Here is a 6,000-nt window from a genome sequence, read left to right as displayed (position 1 = left end):
ATGTCTATGTTACTTCAATGTTGCAATTCTAAAAGGTTTTAGCTGCTTTTTATTGCAGGAAGGTGCACAATCTTGTTTCTTCTTGATGTCATTTAACATAGGTAAAGTCTGGGCCTTAGATTCTTCAGTTTTATTTTGGTTTGTTGTGCTTGCCCAGTCTATCTCTAGGAGTGGAAATCATTAAATCTCTGCACTTGGAGAACTTAGGAGGCCATATATTACCTTGAGCAGAAATGGCTGTGAATATATCTTTGGAATCTAGCATAAAGAGCAAACCATAGGCCCTGGTAGTGGGCAAGAAATTGTTCTATTGGCCAACCTTCGGTAGCAACGTCACAAACTGTAAGGTAGAGGGTGCTGGTTGTAAGATGGCTCCTTGATTTAAATTTTAAAAATTACAATAAATGACAAAACAATAAATTTACCAATTTTGCTTGTATGCATGCTGGAATCCCATAATCCTCTAGTGCAAGATATGTCATAACTTGATTGAATCGTCTCTCTAACATATTTAAAATTTCTTAGCAAAGTCCGTGGTCATCAATCATGTAGTAGTAGCAATGGCTTCAGTTTAAGGCTCAAAACCTCGTGACTACTCTCTACAAGACCCCTTATGCGATCTTACCTTATTCTAGAGAATTCATGATTAAAATTAAGATTACATGAAAAAACTGTTAAGGAACTTGGGTTTGCACATCAATACTACCTCCATAACACGAATATTTGAAACATTTAAAAAATTAGAATAAAATTGCATTTGGGTTTACAAACTACTTATAAATGATGCTGGGGTTTCAAACTACTAGTAGTCTGAATGAATTTATCTTCATCATATTTAGACAATTTATTGGAAAACCCATCAAAACTTCCTACTCTGATTTAGGTGAATCTTTGGAACTGTATAAATTGATTCCCATAGTGATTTATCAATTGAGTGGTCTCGGGATAATCCTTTGACCCAAATCCCCTTGAAATTATTTGACTAACCTCATTGAAAATTCTGTATATGACCATTAAACTCCTCAACTTGTTTGAGGTTAGACCATGGTCTTGTGCAGGCCAATGTATACAACATGTAGGAGGATATGTAGAAAATTTATTTAGGGTTAAACTAGAATTCATGTAGTGAAGTCTGTCACTGATTAGCCTTGTCGAATCCAAGTACTGCTATCCCGCACAAATGATTTACGCAAAGAAGTACCACCTATTATTCAATGTCATGGGCATTCATGTTTCCCTTTAGCCTATGCAACAAAATTATAATGTCTGTAATCTCCCCATTGAAATGAGATTTGTGCAAGTTTTTGGACAATTGGGATTTGACTTTCCTTGGTAGGCAATTATATTTTTGTAGCACACCCTTTCTTATGCTAAATGCCCTTGGGAAGTAGTGAAATCAAGAAGTATTTGGCCATTGAAAAGGTTGTGGAAACCTTGTCGATTTCTGATGAAGTTATCAAAACTCACCAAATCTATGCTTTTAAGCACCTTTCCTTTCTTCTTTATCTCCTTTGCTACGATATCTTTAAGTTTATGATTTTGTGTCAAAGTTTGACAAGGTTGTGGAAACCTTTTTTGGCTCCTGACATGAATTTTAAAACTAAATGATCTTGGTGCCTTTGGAAAAGACTTGCATCTTCTTGAAAATTGCTTTGAGAAAGAACATATTAGGGGGTAACCAAGTTTTGAAAACTTTCTTTAGGACCAATACTTAGAAGAAATAAAGATTCTTTTTGAAAACGCCTATAGTTGGAAGGATAAAGAACTTGTTGGGTCCAAGATAGGTTGTGAAAACCCTATTAGGTCTTGATGTGGTTTCTAAGCCAAATTTTAATACCGAGGACTACAGACTTCGATCTTTTTATCTTTGAAAGAATGATTGTTAAAGGCCAAGACTTTGTTGAGGTTAATATGGGTTGTGAGAACCCAGTTCGAACTCAACAATCGTTTACAAACCAAGGCTAAAGTCTGATAAAGCATAAAATGACAGTGTTAAAGGATTTCAAAGGAATTTTAAAGAAAATTGATATCGTTGAGAGATTCTCAAGGCACCTAAACATTGACTTAGCCCTTAAATGTATAAAAAGGTGGTTTTAAAACGGGGGTCTAAAAACCAAGGAAACAATTTGGAATATCAACATAGTTGACCAACTAGCACGATGGACACTATCACTTCTAACTTTATATCTGTCGAAGTTCAACCTCTAAAACTCTGGAATATGAAACTTCATATTTAGTCTTAATTAACTTCCAAATCACAACTCATAACACACAACTGTGACAAAATGCAGAGTCAAACATCATGATATAGCAAATGAGTGCACACTGTGTTTGAAAAACAAACCTTCTAGATACTAGACACCGACACGCGATAGATAATCAGGAACAACTAAAACTTGAGCATAATGATAACATAAGAGAGCTATTAAACATGCTTGACTTTGTCCTTTTGAAACCATATACTTTGATATGGCATGACAATAATTGTAATCTTCTAGATGCCTTGACATCAATGACAACATTGACTACACCTTTGACAACAATGACAACACCGTTCTTAACAACCATCTACATCTAGTGTTGCATTTGATGATGACTGTGTTTCTATATTTATTGCTACTTGTGGTTCAATACAACAAGATATACATCATCTTGTAGATATGGCTACTTGGAATGAGTACTTGGAGATTACATATTTTTTGTAGTCCTACATTTCAGATTTGAGAGACCTTATTGATTGCATACATCTTTACTTTGATGGGGATGATCTTCTTTAGTTGTTGAGAGAGAACATGCACATCCTCTTATTCATTCTCCACATGATCATTCATCACAATTTGACATGAGTGTTGATAGTTTTGAGCCACATTTGGAGGAGGTATCTTTGTCTTCAAAGGAGAAATTTGAGCCTTTGAATCTTGTTCTACATACACCTCCACTAGATTTTGAATTATATTTTTCATTAGTGTGGCATAGAACACTTGATTTAAAAGTGAAAAATCTCAACATCGACATGGGGACACTTGAGCAATTTTTAGAGACTTCATACATCTTGATATTTCTTCCATCATCTTTCTTTTAGGAATGAGAAGACATAATTCATACATGTTTGATTTTATTTCTTCATAATAGGAAGAACGTTGTTCGATAATCATGGACCAACTTCTACATCCAAATCATAATGTGTACCTATAAAAAGTTGGTGCGTTTTTAGGCTCGATATTTCATTCCTAAATGGTTCCTCATTCTTGCCAAAAAAATTTAAGTCTTACCCTTTCATAAAATTTAAAAACATGTTAATTAAAATTTGAACAATACCATTATGTTCCTAATCTACCCAACTCCACACTTTTATTGTCACATAACATTTTAAAAAAAAAATGTCACTAAGGTTTGGGTAGGAAACTCAATTTCTCAAGAATACCAATTTATCAACAACTTGAATAGGGCTATAGATTTTTTAGATTTCAAGATGACACTTTCTTCTAGCTTGGGTTCACACAACACCATCTCTAGGGGTCACTTCTCATCCTAAACTTGCTCATAATCTTTTGAAAAATCCCTCTCATTCCTTCTACCTTTTAAATCATATTCGTAAACTCTATATGCATGAGGAAATAATAGACTCCAAAGAATACCCATGCGATTGTGGACTCATTTGTAAACTTTGAAAGACCATGGCCTAAGTTGAGTGATCTATATGCCTAGCTCATAAAGTAATGGAAATAATTTGTGGATGAAGAGATAAATATGTGCCCTTGTGCAAGGGGTTTTTATCCATGAATTTTAAGTCATGAATTTTAAGTCCCTTAAGGATAAGAAGGCTATATTAAAATTAGTTCATTGGAATTTCTATCGTGATTATTTTTACTTTAAATGATAGTTCCCAATCTTTGATCCTCAATTAATTATTTCTCATTTGTCTTTTTGTGGACATGCTTACCTTACTTGCCTCTAATTTTTGAAACTAGAGGGACATAGGACTACATGAAATGGACTTGGGAGGACCATTGTATTTTAATGTAGACAACCCGCTAATCCTATACCACGTATGCTCAAATCTATGACAAGATGGATCACTTTGAGGGGCTTCCCATTGAGATCTCTTTAAAGGTTGGGTATGGAAGATGAAGGCAAGTGTCACATCCCACAGACTTGGTGATTGGGAAATAAAAAAAAGAAAGAGGAAGTAAAATGAAATAGTCAAAGCCCTTAATAATTAGAGTTTGTGCTATGCTGTGATTAGAGTTTGTGCTATGCTGTGCAGGCATTAATTGGAGAGGACGTGAGGAACGGGCACCACGTGAAGGAAGGACTTTTCTGCAAATTTTTGGCCATTCTGACAGAGGAGATGGCAGCCCTATCGACACCAAAGGACAGCTGCAAATTGCTTTTCTTGAAAGTTTCGAACTCCTCTTTTAACAAGTTTATTTCGGGAGCATATACTACGATCATTTCGGGAGCATATACTACGATCATTTCTGTTGGAGGGGAGGACATTCAAGGAGTAAGAGAAAGTGATGGTGTGAGGAAGAGGGAGAAAGTTATGGGTGTGGGTATTATAGCAGCTGCCATGGTATTCATAGTGTTTGTAGGCTCAGAGGAAGCAGAAAAGATCTACCAAGTTCACAGGACCATCTCCGCAACTTCATTCTCGCTCACCAAGTCTTTGATGAAATTCTAACTAAGTCTTGTTTTGACATCCCAGGACCATCTCCACAAGGTTAGTGCGATCTTCGAAGGAAAACTTTATGATGTTCAGGTCATCACTACATGCATAAACACCATCAGGCTGATGCATTTCAATGAAGAAGCGACAATTGAAGTTAAGCTTAAGCTGAATGATTCCAGTTGACTACACAAGGCAAGTCTGCAATCAACAAAATGTTAGTAGTATGGATATACGAATTTCACCATCAATCAAACACATTTCTTCTACTCATCTAATAACATGAAATCAAATCTGAGAAGTATAGAGACCATGCAAATTGTTGAATCGACCCATAAATTTCACCATTTCTTCAATGAAGTTTTACAAGCTTTTTACAACAACATCTTGGCAACAATCTTTGCCTTCTCTTTCTACTCTACTCTAAGTGCTATTCTATCAATTGACTATTCACTAACTAACTGTTCACTCCCTACTTTCTATTAGCCTTTACAAAATGAAGAGCCGGGGCTTATATAGTGCCCTTAATACAATTCAATGGCTAAGATCAATTTGAGATCAATGGCCAAGATTCTACAATAAAAACCCTAATTAGGGTTTGTTACAACAAACTCAATTCTGACCAATGAAATAATTGTATTAATTGGACACATGTCTTCTCTGAAAAATTCGACCAATGGATAGCTGGGGTAGGTACATCGAAGTTTGTGCCACCTCCCATGAGTTAGGTACATTGAATCTGGACATGCTGAGGTGGACCAACCCAACTGGAGGAGTGATGACTAGGATGCCACCTTGTCTGACACTTGGTTGATGCCAATTTGATGTTGCTGAGAAGCTAGCTTTAATTAACTCTTCTGAAACTATCTGCTTCCCCAACGAACCCTTGCTCTGATTTCTTTTGTCTTTGATGTGCAGGATGATGATGTACCTCGCCTTGGAATGCTGGATCGGAAGAGGCTATTCCTGATGATGCTTGACCGAAGAAGGCCATCCTTGTCGATGTTAGACTGGAGGAGGTCGCCCTTGTCCTGACTTGATCTTCTTTGATGAGGGTCCGCTAAGTAGTTGATCTTCCGACTCCGGGGTCGCCATTTGATGCCTACACAAAAGATTAAAGTTAGTCTTTGAGCATCAAACCTTAAAGCATAGAATTCCAGACTTAGCCAAATTTCAGGATCAGGACATTCCAGACTTAGCCAAATTTCAGGATCAGGACATTCTAGACTTCATCACTTATCAACTTGACCTCACTCAAGCAGAACATGCTATCCAGGTGATCTCCTTGGCGACACTCAAAATGCAAAGGCTAACAGACAAAACCCTAAAAG

This window comes from Cryptomeria japonica, chromosome 10 (genome assembly GCF_030272615.1).
Source record: "Cryptomeria japonica chromosome 10, Sugi_1.0, whole genome shotgun sequence".
NCBI classification, from domain to species: Eukaryota; Viridiplantae; Streptophyta; class Pinopsida; order Cupressales; family Cupressaceae; genus Cryptomeria; species Cryptomeria japonica.
Note: the sequence above shows the minus strand (reverse complement) of the source record.